Source organism: Hesperophylax consimilis, chromosome 12, assembly GCF_061612785.1.
Source record: "Hesperophylax consimilis isolate HC1 chromosome 12, BYU_Hcon_1.0, whole genome shotgun sequence".
NCBI classification, from domain to species: Eukaryota; Metazoa; Arthropoda; class Insecta; order Trichoptera; family Limnephilidae; genus Hesperophylax; species Hesperophylax consimilis.
The window spans coordinates 6,169,158-6,187,956 of NC_142847.1; positions in this window are offsets into that span (position 1 = coordinate 6,169,158).

Sequence of the window (18,799 nt, forward strand, 5' to 3'; positions counted from 1 at the left end):
AAATGTAAAAAGCAGTAATTGTTGAATGAAACACTAGCATATATTGAATATTTTCTCGGGTAAGAAATAAGCCCCCATAGCTCAGTGGTTAGAGCTTTCGACCGGAAATCGAATGGACACGGGTTCGAGTCCCGTTGGCGTCATGTATTTTTTATCAGGAGATTTTTTCAATGTGGATGAGTGTTTCAGGCGAACAATTATTGCTTATAAAAATAATTGACCTATATATCATAATTTAAAACAATAATAAATAAAATAGCACATATTTGCTATACATTGAAAAACATAATAATTCAGTTTGGTTAGTTATATTTGGCCGCGCACCCGTTCCTCATAAGTAACAGCGTTTTTCCGGTGAACACCATAAACAGATCTAATAGGATCTGATGTCTTCTAGCAAAGCAATTAACAATTTGAAAATTTTAACTTTTTTGCCTCCGTTGTCGAGTCGTTAAAATACTTGGCTATGAATCCGAAGCTCACAGGTTGAAATCCTGACGTGCGCGCTTGGAGAAAAATGAGTATGGCCGATTTTCTAAGATTTCGTTAAAAACGTGATAGCATTCCATTTCCTAATAAACTATTAGTTGTTTCAGTATGTATCGAAACACGTGTTCATGCAGCTGCGCCTATCCTGTTATTCTATAACGATGAAGAGGAGAAATATTAGTATTTTTATGAACACGTGTTCCGACATCCTCAAACACTTCGCATTTTACTGATAATTTGTTAGGAAATCTGTCAATTCATTCGTTGAAGGCCTGCAGTCCCGTTTTTAACAGAAGTACGAATAATTTGGAGGGATATTTAATAAATTAGTAATCTTTTACATCAAAAAGTTTTCTCCATGCAAGTAAATTTTATTCTGATTATTTTGTGATAATTCACATATCATTAATTTACATATGGTGTCCGGGGGTAAAGTGCGCTAACTTCTGGAGGTGATTCTACACAATGATATAAGTAAAAAAAAGATGAATACATTTTTTCGAAATTCTAATGTTTATTTTCCAATTCAAACAATTCATCTTTTTAACCTAAAAACTTCCTTGGAACATTGGAAGTTATTAATCTCTTTCACATGTACTAACGTGCCGCAAATATGCTATACTTGAACCCCTTGTATAGTATATTTGCGGAACATTCCAGTGTGGTAGATACTTTCAGTATCGCCCTGGTGAAACCCATTTCCTTCCCCTCATTACTATCTTCAGCCTCAAAACGTACTCCATTTGGGGAAGCCATAGTCTCACCAACTTTGGGAGCATTTGGAAGTCATGTGCAGTACCACATAAAAATCTATTATTGTAAAAAAACTCAATTGAAATATCTCAAAAAACCCTAACACATTGCCGACCTACATTTAGTAAGATTAATTACACATTTCAGCATATTAGAATTTGATGAGAAAATTCCGTAAATTGGATTAACTACAATGCATTTATGAAACAATTCTTCATAATGACATATACGCCCTGATCTACGCTCATACTGCGTAAATTTGGATGATAATTATTCTTGAAAATATTATTTTTTATTTTTTTATTGGTGCCCTTTTTTACTCATTTAAAGTACGCTCTAGCGTGTTTAAATCGCACTTTATGGAACGCGCGTTTTTTAAAGTTACCACGGCAACATCAACAAATCAACAAAATGTGAAGTCTAAATGTCAACTTTTAACTATAAATCCAACTATTAATCTTATGTGACAGATTGCAAATTAATGTTTGTGTTTTTCATTTCCATGACAACAAGATATTGTGATGTCACATCACGAATTCATTAATAGTTCTTATTTCCAAATTTTTAATAATAATATCAATATTTATGTTTTCAAAGTGTACCAATAAAAAAAATAGCGTAAAGTATTCGTGGATAACTGGTCTTTAAAACACTTGCTTTATTTCGAGCACTCGGCTACGCCGTCGTGCTCGAAAAATCGCCCGCGTTTTAAAGACCTGTTTATCCACTTATACTTTAATATACTATTCTTACGGTCCCAAACAATTTTTTTTATATTTTATTGTTGTTCGGTTTCACCTCTATAATTATTATTTCTCCGTCAGCTGTTATATTGTTCTATTGAAAATAAAATATATTTTTACGGTTTTTTTTTAATTTTCGTTTTCAACAGGATTAAATCGAATTCGGGAGGTAGGTACGGGTACCGCCGCCCCGGGAACCATATATTGTATAACCAACACCTCTGCCATATATCGCCTCAAGTGGTTCAATACGTTTGGTGACTTAGCAGGGATGCCCGGGTTCAGGCTTGTCAGGGTCTTGGCGGCGGATGCATCTGCCCACTAACTCCGTGGCAGGCCGGATCGGAAAAGACTAGTCGAGGGAGACCTCTTGTCCTCTCCAGTACGACTCTATCGGAACATTTTATGTGACACCTCTCAGAGAACCTCTGTCTGTACAGTGTAGAGGCAGGGGAACTATGTCACCCCCCTGTTGGACAGCGTTGTCAGCCGGGTTAAGATAGAGGCTGTACAAAGGGATTTTTTTATGCGCGTCATGAAGATGTCCGGATTATATGAAGGAGGAAAACATTTATAAATATTGTACGTTCTACATACGAGCCGACTTAAACAAAAACGGGTCGAGTTTCTGCTGGCTCCTTACAGCAGGGTCCATTAAAATACATGCATAACAGACTCAGAATTCCCACATTGCGTCTGTGTATTAAAGATGGCAATCGGTCTGTTAACAACGGATTGTCAATAAGTTGGACCGACCTCCGATGTACAGAATCAAGTAGCTTTTTTTTTTTTTTTTTTTTTTTAATGTATATTTTATTTAGTTATGAGAGTTTACATCTTATACCTAATATATTATTTTCTATGACTACTACAATATTATTTACTTCTTACATACTAAAATTTAGATTTCACAACATTGAGACATAATCCACGAAAAACTGCAAGACTTTTAGCTTCCTTAACAATTACCGGGAGTTCATTGAACATTTTAAAACCTTTATAATAAATATTGTTTTGTGTTTCTGATAAGTGTGTTTTAGGAAGCCTAAAATCGTTGCAGTTTCTCGTAGGATATAAATGAACTGCACTATTAATTCTAACATTCTTTGACATATAGTCAGGTAACATTTTATTTTTTAGCTTATAAATAAACACTAAGGTATTATAAACTAATCGTTGCCACACACTTAAAATATTGAGTTGACGTTGCATGGTTTTTATTCTGGTGTACCTGCTACAACACAGTATTGACCTCATGCCTCTGTTCTGGATTACTTCCATTCTCTTAATTTGGGTTTTGTTACTTAGAAATATTACACTTGTACAATAATTTAGATGGGATGCTACAGTGGTATTGTAGACCAATATCCTTGTTTTAATGTCCAATTTTCCTTTTATCCTACTTAAGAAATTAACCTTTTTCGCCATTTTTTTATTTAAAATTTCAAAGTTAGTGTTAAATTTTAACTTGTTATCTATTATCTATTATTTAATTTCTTTTACTTCTTCCATATTTTGATTGTCTATATTTAGGACAGTATGTATGCTTTGTGGGACTCCAGCCCAGAGGTGGCTCTCAAATTCAATTGTAGTGCGTTCTTGAGATTTGTATAGAGTTAAAAGCTGGTCACTTTTGAAAAATCTGCTAGTCCTATACAAGATGCTCAGTTTCTTAGAAGCCATGGAGCCCCAATACTTGATCCGGTCTGACAATAATTACCCCTAACATTTTAATGGAGTTATTGGGGAGGGTGTTTCCATCAAATTGCACCAGACAGTCATTGATCTCCTTCATTGCCGAAATCAGACATGCTCGACACTGAAACTGACCAGATTGGCCTTATCCTAGACATGAACCATCTTGAGGTGGTTGTCAACTTTTCGTCTCAAATCTTCCCGAGCAGTTTGGACATCAAAAGTGAAAGGAAATTATTACATTTAATTTATTTATTTATCAACGCCGCTATAAGGATTTTAAATTAAATTAAAATCAACAATATTGTAAAAAATACAATATACTTGTTAGGTTGATATCACAATAACTGAAGAACCCTTGAGGAAAAGATACTATGCATACTTAAGCTATTTGCATATTCTGCATAGATATTGATAACTCGGTATTCACTAATAAGTCAAAATTTAACTAAAACAAAAATATCAGCGACATGACAAAATTGAACAAAAAGTTATTTTTGTGAAATAATATACTCCATCTAGTAAGCTTCGGAAGTACAGGATTTTCCAATAAGAGGTGTTATTTTGATATTCAATCGTAAAAGATCAATGGTTTCGTTGCTTGTGTGGCACGTAGCGCTGTCTCGTTGAAAGTAATCGTTGTCCAAATCAATGCCATCCAATTCCGTTAATCATCTCTCCATAACGCAATCCATTCACCGTAACTGTTGCTCCAGCCTCATTTTTGAAAAAGTAAAGTCTAATGACTCCGCCGGACCATAAACCTCACCAAAAAGTCACACGTTGAGGTTAGAAAAGCTTTTCAACAATAACTCTTGGGTTTTCCGAGCCCCAGATGCGACAATTTTGCTTGTTGACGAAGCCACCGAGGTGGAAATGGGCCTCATCAGTCAAGATGATTTGCATTTGATTCACTCAAGTGAATTTTAATAATTTCATTGCGTTGTTGAAGCGTGTATCGTTCCATTTTTATTAATGGCGTAGTTTTTACTTGTAAAATGTTAAAAAATAATAGATTTAAAAGTAACATCTACCGAAATAGCGGGCTATTCAAAATAACACCTCTTATTGGAAAACCCTGTACATATAATGGCAACCAATTTATAGCGTCAGGGCAGTCAAATCTTGAATAAAAAATTTTATACAATCAAATATGTTTCGCCATTCGGACAATTTTGATATTTTTTTTTTGGTTATTAGAATTGTCTTGCTTAAAAAATTTAATAGGATTTTTTCTTAGATTATTGTGAATAATCTCACACACAAATTTTCGCGGTATGAGCGTGGAATATGGTGTATATATGTAGGCTAATTTTGTTACTTTGCATTTCCAGAGGTTCCCAACCATAACTCGACGAGGTCGGGAGCAGCTGGGAACTGGTATGCAATATTATTCAGAATCCGGATGATGAAACGTATAATGATGTATAATTTTCCATACAAGCAGATCGTTAGCTTCTGGCAAAATGAGTATGGGAGTTTTAACTAAATTTAATAATATCCTTAAGGATGAGATTATATAACTGTACAGGTGCAGTGAAACCATGGATGCATTTTGGGAAAAACATTTTGTCTTCAACATTTGTGCTTCATCTTAAATGTATTTACAGTAAAATAAATAATATTAGAGAAATACGCATGGATAATATATCATGTGAGTTGTGGAATATCACAAAAAGTTCAGAATCTGTCTAAAAGCTTCAGGAAAAAGCTGTTTTGAAATGAAATAATTTTATTTAACAATCAGGTAAAACAAAGAATAAATTACATAAAAAATATATACACGGTGTTCGAAAGTTAGCGGTACAAGCGGGAAACTGGTGAATAAATAAATAAAATAAAAAGAATTTGTTTTTCGATCTTTATCTCATTAGTGACCTTTTTCCAAATGTGACCTAAAAAATCCACTCTCGGATTCGATTTACTCGAAAACGAAAGCTCAAATCAAAAATGTAATTCCAGAAAATCGACTCCAAATGTGATTTAGATTTTCCATTTATCCGCTTGTACCACTAGTTTTCGAACACCATGTATAAATAAATAATAAAAAAAAACAATCCAATAAAATGAAATAACTTTTAGGAAAAAAAGGTTTTCTGTACAATTGTTGATTATTAATTCTGAATTTGAAATAAAATATCGACAAAAATGACGCATAATAATTAGGTCACAATGATCAAGTGATTAAAGACGTTGTCTGTCTTCTTCGTCAATGATGGATATAACCTCAAAAAGTAGTTCCAATAAAAATTGGAAATACTTTTTATTGGAACTACTTTTTTTGTCTTGTTTGTTCCGTGTTTCGTTTAGATTTATAAGTATTGTCTTCTTCGTCAATGATGGATATAACCTTAAAAAGTAGTTCTCCTGTATATTCTCGGTAAGCTGTAGATACTGTACGAAATGAGTATGTAATTTTCACTGAAAATTTACTTCGAAGGAAGCCTTTTACGAACCACTTTGTAGTTTCTACCAATTCTGCTTATATTATGTATACCTTTATCAAATATCTCAGAAATATCAACATTATTCTAGTTCTCTAACAACAACTGTATTAATTTTTTGTTTACTTTAAAGAACTTCATATTATTTTTAATAATTTGATTTATTAAATTCGAAAATTGAGGCAGTTAAATTTCATTTTAAAATCATTTTTATGTGTAATCCACGTGGAAAAAAAACATAAAAATTAAACCAAAAAAAAAACTGGTATATTGAAGGCTAGAGAAAGTGAACAAAAAATAATTTTAAGTAATTAAAATACGTTATAATTTTCTTTAGTGTATATAAGCTTCCTTCTAATATTCTAGCTACTAAATACAGGGTTTTCCAATAAGAGGTGTTATTTTGATATTCAATCGTAAAAGATCAATGGTTTCGTTGCTTGTGTGGCACGTAGCACCGTCTTGTTGAAAGTAAACGTTGTCCAAATCAATACCATCTAATTCCGGCTATAAAAAATCATTAATCATCTCTCGATAGCGCAATCCATTCACCGTAACTGTTGTTCCAGCCTCATTTTCGAAAAAGTAAGGTCCAATGACTCCGCCGGACCATAAACCGCACCAAACAGTCACACGTTGAGGATAGAAAAGCTTTTCAACAATAACTCTTGGGTTTTCCGAGCCTTAGATGCGAATATTTTACTAGTTGACGAAGCCACCGAGGTGGAAATGGGCCTCATCACTCAAGATGATTTGCATTTGATTCACTCAAGTGAATTTTAATAATTTCATTGCATTGTTGAAGCGTGTATCGGTCCATTTTTATTAATTGCTTCAAAAGTAACATGTACCGAAATAGCGGGCTATTCAAAATAACACCTCTTATTGGAAAACCTAATAGTAAGCTTACACACACACACAGCGGGTAAAATGATATACAAGGTAAATTTTGGAAAAACTTCTCAGAACTATAATAAAAGTAATTAAAGGTAAATTTAAGTAATTATAATAAATAAATTATTAATGTTTTAAGATATATTAGCGCAAACCCGTGAAAAATCACGGGATATTATAATAATTGTAGAATTTGTGAAACTGAAAGTTGAAATCTGGAAAATATACCGTTGAATCTATGACTTCAAACCAGTTAGGTTCAATTTTTTACGATTTTTGATTTATTGTTCCGCATCTTTTTACGATTTTTCTGTTTCAAATTTTGGTTTAAAACTCCCTAATATTATCTTTCATATAATATTCCTAACAATTAAATATTACAATTTTAAGTTTTACTCAAACCGGTCAGCAACGTAAGCAGATATACACGATAAAATAACGATAGCAGTCAAGTACAATAAGCGTGTTTACACGTCAACGCGTGTGTTTCCACAAAAATCGTCATAACTCCGTTATTCTTCTAGTGACATCCCTAAAACAAAAAGTAGAATATTCGTATTGAATGAAGCTTCACCTCTCTATTCAAAGTTATCCATAGAAACCCGTAAAAAGACCTACTCAGTGGAAGCAAATTTTACCCGCCAAATCGTAAAACGACGCCAAGAAAGCCGTTTGACGTGCCGACCCGCCTCGCAAGTTTAATTATTTTTTTAAAAATATATTTTGTATGAAATGGTCAAAAAGTGAAGTGACAGAATTGTTTATTGTACATTTGTACGATGAAATAAGTGTTTTTTTTTTACATTATCCGTGATTTTAGTATCGTTTTTACATAAAACATTACAGGTGAGTCATTTTTACAATTTTTTCATGTTTCCATTCTAAATTTAAATATTTACAAATGTTAATATTTATTTATGATACAACAATTTGAAAGCCTATTTTGTAACCTTTCTAAAACAGTTTTTACTATTCGGCTCCGTTCAGTAATGTTTCATTTATAGAGCTTTGATTGTGAGGCGGTAATAACACAACGTTTTCGTGAAATTGACATTTCGATAAAGACATTTTAGCTTCAAGTTCGCGAAAAGTCGGAGGGGTTAAGATATTCCAAAAATTAATAAAAAAAACAACAATAATAATTGCTGCCATTCAAGATTTGATCAAGAAAAATATTCACTAACAAAATATTTAAAGAAGCAATTTTTCACAAACAAAACAACATTTTTCTGTGAGTTGGAATGATGTTATAAAATTAATTTTATGCGGAGAAAACTTACTGATATGAAATGCTGTTAGTGAATTAAAAATCTGGTCTAATTTTTCGTTTTCCTGTTAAAAATGGGACTGCGGGTCTATAAATAATGAATTGAAAGAGTTCCTAACAATGTTTCAGTCAAATGCAAATGTTTTATTATGACCGTGGAACACGTGTTCATACAAATTTTGATATTGATCCTGACATACTAATATTGTAGCATTCCGTCATGATATCTATTAGGAAAAGAACACGTGTTCTCGATAAATTCTAAATGACTAATATTTTATCAGAAATTTCGCATTCTGTCACTTTGTTAATATGATTTCTCCGTTTAGCTAATAACGACATTAATATTTGTGTTGCTTTGTTATGAATACGTATTTAACATATTTATATGTAACATATTTCTTAACGATATTTTGACCTACACAATATTGACCTCTAAAAAAATTTAAAAAATCACTCCTAAATCATTATCAGCTTAAAAATACCCATTTCAGGCACAGTTTCTGCGGCACGAAAGACCAGGCTTCAAGAATAGCGTTCACCGCCGGCTTAGTTCCGGCGGACGGCAAGATGGCGAGCGGGGGGCGGAAGGAGGGAGTAGTAGGAGGGGACTTCCGGTTCCTGAGGTAATCAATTACGTTACCACGTGACCTTAACGTGGTACGGCGTAAGTGATTACATCAGTGTGTGCCGTGCTCTGTGGCCCCGCCAAGGTGAGTCGGTCCAAGGGTAAGAGGTGTACCTTACTACTGGTACGAGTCTACGAAGCCGAGTTTGTGCCCTTAGCAAGGTTATAGCCGAATTCAATCTAAACAAAATATCGGGTTGTTGGACTTTGGAGTACTGAGCTGTATTGTACACCGATCTAGACTCCTTTCTAGTAAGCCCACTTGAAAGAATCGAAAGAATTCAACGAAACATTTTAAGTCCATTTTCTTCTTTCTGTTGTATGAAGCAGAGCGTCGTGGATTTGATTTGTATACAAATCTACAGTTTTATTTTGAGATGGATAAAATTTTATACCCTTGAACTTCAAAAGAGAGGAAGGTCACTGCCATATAAGATTTCGAAAATCCACCCCGTCCCCTTTTCTTCTATCCCTTGACGTTAAAAACGAGAGGAAAAGTACTGAAAATATCTACTTTCGAAAAACTATATATAAAGACCGGGTAACGCCGGGTACATAAGCAATACATTTGTATGACATGTGTGTTTCTTTTATTTGAATTTTTGGTGTTAATGTTCACAAGTTAAGTTTGATTTCTTTTTTCAGCGATATTGGTTGACTACTTTTCGAGTTTTGCGAACACTAACATACGCAGGCTGATTTTTTATATATTTGTTAAGATTAGAAACCAGTTAGAATTTAACACAACCATTTGGAATGCGTTTTATAATACAAGACATTGTCCTGCCACAGACCGCCTTCTATGTAGAGAACCTAAAATGTGTGGTTGTTTGTATTTTTGGATGAGAAATCTGAACAAAAAAATCATCAGGATCATTGATTTTAAGAAACAAATATTTTTCTATATGTATTCTAATATATTTCTTTAGAGAGAATTACAGACACGTTCAGAAATTTACCTTCGAACATTTAATTTACTTTTATTAAATGTTCGAAAAATTGGACCCTTTATTCTTATATTTTTCAGTTTAGTTCTGATAAAACAGCGTTTATTGAAATACAATGTTTAATTTTTTATATTAAAAAAATAAGTCAACATTATTAGTACTTACCATAATTATTTTTCTGTATAATTTAATTATATGCTTTACATTATGTACCTCACTAGATCAACCTGTTCTGAGGTAGGTGACAGGAAAGTTCGTTGAAAGGAAAATATTTTAATGTGAAAACGCAAAGCTGAAAAATGCATAAAAATGACAAGTTCTGTTTCGTAAGGTCTTTAATTTTCTTGTGATCTTTTCTCATTAGCCATGCCGGGATGTTTTTGTTAAAGAAAAATATGAGCGAAACCGAAATAAAATACCTAGGCATAATATAATGCATGAAAGCCACACATGTAAACATACTCAAAGACAGGGTGAAGAAGTTTGTTGTTATTAGTGCCAGGAGTGTTTAGAGATTACAGAAGAAGGTCTGAACTAAAAACTTACCCTTTTAAGCTGTCATACCCTTAAATTAAATATACCATTCCTTAGAGAAAGTCCAGTAATATCCAATTTTCCAATTATGTCCTAAATCCTGTTTCTAAATTTCCCTAATAAACGGCGATGCACTACGTCATGTAATATATTAAATTGAACCGCTATCAATAACAACCCTTACGTAGATGGCGATAAGGTTTAAATTCCCGCTTAACACCATCCGCCTGTTTTGATTTATGCGAGAAAAAAACATGGCCAAAAAGTGCCTTTTATTTTATTTTGTGGATGTTCAGGCATAAATATTTTTTTTTTCGATCATTTTATAAACAACTTAATTTTCCACATTATACAATAAAATCATAACCGAAAATGGGTTCGTAAGTGGGAGATTTTGAACTTTAAAGCAGTTTTCATGGGCCTTTACATTATTTTTTTCTGGGCTTGTAAAAAGACTTATCTAAAAATTACTCGATTATTTCAAAGGCCAAGATGTATATTACTCGCAGTATTTAATTAAAGCATCTGAAACATTTCTAGGCGACCAAATTTTCAAACCAAAAACACATGATTTTGCATCACTACGTATGGCATCGCCTTAAGTGTTAATCTCATGTGACCTACCAGGTAAGTATTGTACTGTATATTATATCCATAAATAGTTTGTAATAAGATAGATCACTGTAGAAATGTACTATAAATTTGTACAGCACCCTTGAGGTGATTTTGCACAAAAACGGCGCTATGCAAATCATCCAATTATTATTATTAAGAAGTCTGAGAGGCCCGAGGAATACTTAACGCCATATCTCTGCAGCATAATGAGACACGGAATCAAGTAAAAGTCGATGTAATGTAGTTTTGTTAACAGTAACATTGTGGTATACAGTAGAGAATGGTGGAAGATGTCAGAGGCGCCGGAGAAAGACCACTAGTATTTTATAAATATTTCTAGAAAGAGTCACGGAAATGAGAGATCTTGGAATTATTTTGGACGAAAAACTAAGTTTCACCAATCATATCCATCAAATTGTGAACAGAGGTATGAAAACACTAGGCTTCGTATTAAGAACAACTAAATACTTTAATTCTTTACAAGCCATTAAACTATGATACGTATCTCTAGTAAGAAGTCTAATCGAATATAACTCAGTAGTTTGGTCTCCATCTTATAAAATTCACATTAACAACATTGAGCGAATACAAAAAAATTTCTACGTTTTATAAATTTTAAATTAAATATCCCTGCCGAAGACTTAAAATACAATTCTTATTAAATACTCTAAAAATACATACATTAGAAGATAGACGTAAAATAAACGATTTAACGTTCTTATTCAAAATACTTAACTCTAAATTCGACTGTTGTGAACTCCTGCAACTTATAAACATACATACACCCACAGTAACAACACGACAAAATACAATATTCTACAGCAGCACACATAAGCGTAACTACATTGCCCACTCTCCGATACCACGACTTCACACCATGGGAAATCATTACTTGGGTGATGTTGACATATTCAATACCAACTTGGCAAGTTTTGTGAATCATTTAAAACATTTATTTCAACAATACTCCTAAACACATCATGTAAACCTACAAATTAGCTGTAATTTTCTGTTTTTGTTTCTTGTGTTTGTATGACTTGTTGCATAGCTTTTATCAAATGTAATTTTATTCTTATTTTTTATGTTTCAAAGTTTTTGTCAAATTAAAATTATTCTACCAACCATGTAAAAGCCCTCTGGGTGTTAAATAAATAAATAAATAAACAATGAAATTTTAAAAGTATTTATTTTTCTTTTATCATAATTCATTGACAAATAAATATATTATTTATGTGTTCTTCACTACGCCTGCATGCCTCCAGTGAATAAATTGCCACTTTTTAAAATAATAATCGGAATCATTTCCATTGATAGTGCTAAAATATAAATAAATCTCTCGTATATTAAAATATTCCTCTGCTGCGCGTGTGAACCGATCCATTTATTTTCACTGCAGTTTAAACAAGTTGCAATATATATTATGCACAAACGAACGCAGCCAATGATCCCAACGGATTTAAAACCAATTGAGGTTTCAATCCACATTTAGCATAATAAAGGTACAATTGTATTTTAGTATGTACGCCATGTGAACTCAGAGAAATGGAATCAGAATTTTTAATTGTTTTGTCAAATTGGAATGAATCTGTCAAGCGAAGGATTTGTCAGTTTTAATTCTGTTTTAGTCTGCAAACATCATTTGTGACAGGGTAATTTGTACAGATTTAATTGGAAAACTTTTATGTTGAATAGCTACATAAAAGCTAAACTAAAGGATGCATGGATAGTTGGTATATTGAAGAGTTGTTTATTGAAGTTATGAAAAATGAACCGGTTAGCCATTGCCATAGTCCAACTCCATTGAAACAATGGAAATATCAACAACTCTGGCCGCTAGAGGCGCTAGTGTACTTCGACATTCCTTTAAATGGCGGCAAATTTAATTTATTTAGTATTCGGTGGCGATGTTTCACGATTTCAAAATTTATTTTGATCAAAACAAACAACAAAAATACTCTAAATTGTTTTTCAGGATGCCAAAAATTGATCACAGGTGAAATATAATGTGAGTTCGTGAAATCTTATCAAATAAAATGTTATTGAGTATGTAAAAAGTTATTATAAAAATGTGAAAAAAATTTAAGGTAAATTCAGCAAAGCTGTGTTAGTTGAGTTCCATATAGCATTTTGTGTTCATGTTGAAGTTTTAAATCATCGTCAATGTTGATGTTTTAAATTTATCTTTGAAAATATTATAGAATATGAATATTGATATATAATACATTTTTACATCAGTTATTTTTCGTAAAAGTTCTCACAATTAAACTGCCAAGTATTTTTTTACCTTTCTGAACCATCCAAGATAGAGTTAATAGCCGCTTTAATATTTGTTTGCACGAGCAATAAAAACAGCAAGGTATTATGTGGGTTATCTATTTTTTTCAATTTATATAACTTTTTAACGTAAAATAAAGAAAAAAATAAGGAGCACAACTCGTGCCGCTAGGAGGCGTAGTGAAGCTTGTTGCCATCAGAATGTATGGGAAATGTCAGAAGTTGGAAGTATTATTAAGTTGGTCGTCGGATTAACTCCTCTGCTAGCTGACTTCCATGAACGCACAAGCAACTATAATACTAGAAGTAGTACAAATATATTGCCAGATTATTCGTAACTCGTGAAGGTTTTTCTTTCTTTCAAAATTAAATATATTATAAAGTTATATGACGTGGTAGGTTCAGTGATGTGAAAGAAAAATCAACATTAACTGGTTATAGTGATTTATTTTTTGTGTGTTATACCGTGTTTCGCTACCTCCTTCTTTAGCCAACGTTTCTACAGCATTACATAATAATTTAATATATACTAGTGTTTTTTAGTGATTTCGCGGATAAGAGATAAGCCGCCATAGCTCAGTGGTCAGAGCTGTCGACCGGAAATCGAAAGAACACGGGTTCAAGTCCCGTTGGCGTCATGTATCTTTTATCAGGAGATTTTTCAATGTGGATGAGTGTTTCAGGCTAATAATTATTGCTTATAAAAAAATTGTTACCCTTTGTGATATGCATAAAAAATCTTGTTTTAAACATTAGTTTACCAAAAAAATAATAATGTAAATATTTGTTGGTTACACATTAACGACACGAATTATTAAAACGCGTAGTTTTAGTAGAATGAACGTTTTATGTTATCTAATTTAAATAAAACCTTGTAATATTTTCATCTTTTTTCGCCATTCTTTTCTTTGTTTAAAACAATATAAAATTTTTTTCTCTCTTGGCTATGACCGATATTTAATTTTTTTTCTCTAAGGCTTTGCATATGTGTTCGCAGGGATGGAAAATTCCTCCCCTACAACACATAAGCCTCCATGAAAATTGGACCTTTAATTTCTTTGATATCTACAGAAAGCTACTTAAAGCTCTCTTGTACTATATATCTTTATAGACATATGTACTTAACTAATTAATACGTTATTTACGATCTTGAACGCAAATATTTTCGTATTTATATTGTAATTAAATTCCATCAAACGTTGTGTAATTTTTTGATTTATGATATAGGATTTTAATTACTTTCATTTTGTGGTAACCCTCTTGGTTCTGATCAAGGCGTTGAGTTTCAAAATTGAATTGGTCTTTCCATTGCAAACCTAGACTTAAGTGATTTCTCTGAATGAGCTAGCTTTCCTATTGTAACTATTCTGATTCCCTGCACCCTAACAAAGTCGTAGTTAAACGCTGATAAAAGATATTATACATGTTTATTTAGACAGGTAATTAAATATAACTCAAATGGTTAATTGTTAGTAAATTTGATTTTGGTAAACTCTTGTGTCTGTTTGGCGCCACTCCTTTTTGATTCTGCTGCTATAAGGTACATGTAAAGATTGATTTAGTAGGTTAATGTAATTAGTTTATTGTATATTTGACGAACTCAGAATAGCCCATTTGCTGGCATAATTTGGCTCCTATCCTCCTGCAAGTAAACGAGATGATCGAGAGTCAACGAGAAATTCGCACAATCTTTTGACACGGTTCATTGATTGGTACCTAAGTTACCGCGTCCCAAAGAACCTTCCATCGTCATCATGCACTGCCTTCAAGTCTTCCCTCGAGTCCCGAAACCCCCAAATTCCGACCCCTCCTTGGACTACAATTTACTGAGGGCGAACCGGTTTTGTCCTATATACAATCATATACTCACGGTTGGTGTGGAATTACGGGTCGTGAATCCTCATTCCACGTTTAAGAGAAAATGCGAGAGTGGTCCAGAAGACCTAAAATGCAAGCTGTATGCAGGTCCGCATTCTCCAGTAAACAGTACATACGAATAAATATATGTATACATACGTTTTGGGAAAGGTTTATAACTTGCAATACAAGGCTACTTGCCTCGCATCCCAAGCTCGGATATCGTACAAAGAACTCTGCGAAGCTCCAGGTTTGGTTACCGAATGGATACATAAGAATAAGGTGGTACGAATAAATACGATAAAATAAGATCTTATTGATAGTTTGTTTTGGAGAGCTATCGAACTCCAGGCTTTTTGTTTTTGTTTGGTTTTGTTTGGTTTTGACGTTTTTATTTAAGAGAATCGCTATCTCTATTTTGTTTGGTTAATGGTTTTGTTATAGGAGCGACCACTGCCTCCTATCGGATGAACTGTATTTATTTTAAATTTTTCCTCCAGGGTTCAACATTAAATTTAGTTCATCCTATCCCGTGATTTTTCAACTGTTTCATGTAATTGATTGCCACATAAGAGGGTACACGACTCTCAACTGTCTCAGGCAACTGATGGGATCTATGCGAACACTCCATCAATAATATTCAAATGTTTCGTATAATATTTCGATATAAGTCTTACTAACCCGTGATTTTTCAATTGTCGATTGTGAATGGTAGGTATTTGTAAGCACGCAGCTTCCAGCTGTTTCAGGTAACTAATAAAATCTATGCGACTATCTAATCAATGGTATTCAAATGTTTCATGTAATATTTCGATATAAATCTTGCTAACCCATGATTTTCAATTGTCGTTTGTGAATGATAGGTATTTGTGAATACGCAAAATCGGTGCACATTGTACAATGACATCCTGGTAATTAACTAGTTGCGGCCAAGGTCGATTTCAAACCATGTAACTGACCCAATTCTCCAGTGTACGCTTTATTTATAAACAAATCGAATAATGTAAACACCTTCTTTGACACACTAACCCAGATGTGAGATTGTTTATTTAAAACAATATCTCTACCTCGCCTTAAAATTCAGTTATGTTACCTTTTATTGTGCATAGTTAATTAAAATATTTTTAATTCCTCTAATTTTTTTTTAGTTAAACTATTTATTTCATTTTCCGAATTTAGTAAATTTACTAGAGGTTAAGTAAAGAATAAATATAAATATATATATAAGTACACATATCTCGATTGTCAAAATATGTTAAATAAGAGTACATATATTAGTAAATAAACATAAAATATATGATTCTACATAGTCTTGAATATTAATAAATACATATTTTCTTTTTCAATAAAATAGATATGTCCTCAGGTAGGTATTTAAGATCGCTACCATTCCAATGTTTCGATTAAATGATAAATATATATATATATACATATACATGTAGGTACATACATTACTCATATATATATTCTTTATATACAATATATTACCTTATTTTTATATAGATAAATACATAATATACATATATTAATGTGTAATTCCTTTTTGTTGTTTTATTTTAATATTCAATTGATATACCTCATTAATTAAAAATGAAAATTATTTATAAAAGGAAAACTTACCCCACCAAGGTCTTTCCGGTTGGGAGCTACACAACAACCTGGCTGAAGAAATCCTACCTAATTAATTGTATTTTTCAACTAATTTCAAAATAAATTTTTTCGACTATTTATTCCTATTTAATACTTTAATCTTGCTTGATCCATATAAATTAGCTGATATCTAATTTTTCTTCCGAACGAAATCCTAATCCAGAAAACCCGTTGATTTAATAACACTTTTCTAGTTCAGGCTTTTGAATGATAGCTGTTTCAAATTCTTTTTTCGAAATGGTAGGTTGATGTTAAAATTCTGGTTAAAACGCTTTTAACACGGTCGATATACGCACAATGGATTTTAATTGATCAATTTATTGATTCTAAATTTCTTTTTATATAAATTTATAAGAAAATTTATTCCGAATTGCGCAAACTTTTAATTATTTCGATTCTGAATAAATTAAATATCTGGTAAAACTTTCTCCTAAATTTCACTGTTTTCACCAATATTTTAAACTATCCACAATTAATTTTTTTTCGAACTGTTACTTTTAGAACAAAGGTTTGAGCGTTTATTATTGTTTCCTTTTTGTTTTTGTGATTCTTTTAAACTAAGATGTAAGTATTTGCTATTAATATTTTTAAACAAAATTGATACTAAATTATAATCTATTTTTAAATATCAATTCGCGAACACGTTCACTCTAGATTAACGATAAACTCTCAATTAAATTTGAATGTTTTCACTTTGAATGAAATAATTATTTTAGAATTTAAATAATTCACTATTTTTTTTTTCACTTTTCACTTAACACTTTTAAGCACTGAGTTTAACCCTATTTATTTTCACGGTTTAATTAAATTAAACTGACTTAACAAAACTTCACTGATGGGGTTTTCAAAGGAATTTAGAAACTGAATTAAAGACTTTTTACAAAATTTTGAAAGTCTAGGGACTTGTTCAAAATTTAACACTTAGACTCGTTCAAAATTTAACACTTAGAGATATTTCACTGTTAATTTTACCAAGAACGTAGTACGGCCACGTAACAACTTTTCAAATCCACGGCACGACTGTCGCAAAACTGGTGTGCACCGTATTTTATACCCCTCTCAGGTTCCAAAAGACGTATCTGAATTTCCTTTGATAATCAATTCTATCTCCTATCAACTTGTAAATCCGAACACATCTGCCCCTAATTTCGATTGTGCCTCCATACGATCTTCTGTCGTCTGGCTCTGGGCGGCGGCCTGTTTTTATCTCACGTCTCTAACTCGATAGGGTCCGAATTGAGTAAGTCTGCGTTAATGGCCCAAGCTTCCTTTGTCCTCTGTTCATACAACATTTGGTTAGCATATCATGATTTTGTGTCCCTTTTTTTTCAATTTTCGATAGGTCCGTCCTCAATAACATATATATAGATCTCAATTTTATGCATCTCGTGCGAAAAATGATTAAATCCATGTCGAAATCTTTACTATGCATTTTTGAATTTCGATTTGTCTAAATTCTACTTAATTTTATTGTCACCTATATGAGCTTTTCCATTTTCACCCGTACCTTCTCTCTTTATGTCGCAGATTTGAGTTTTTCCTTATTTTTTGGATTTTCTTTTATTCGCGACGTTTTCTTGCACAATTTTCTTCTTTATTCTTATGTTATTTCTCAAACTCTATAATCATTTTTTTTTAAGTCGTATTTATTAATTTCACGGATAAATTAGAATTGTATCGCTTTTCTCCACTTGGATCATTCCTTATCACCGTTTTTTACCCTTTCTTTATCTTTTCCACACTTTTCCTGATGTGTGTCGCCCCCCAGGAAAATTTCATCCTTTATTTATTATTAATTAATAAATAATTTTCCACACTTCTATGGGAGATATACCTAATTTGACTCTGGGATATCCGTCACTTTTATTGTCTGACCCGATCTCCGCCCCATTCTCCATCTCTCTCATACCAGGATTTACATAAAACATACGCATTGACATCTGTTTACGTCTCAAATTTTGGTACTACGGTCGTAAATTTCATTTAATTTCAAACCTATTAATTTTTAT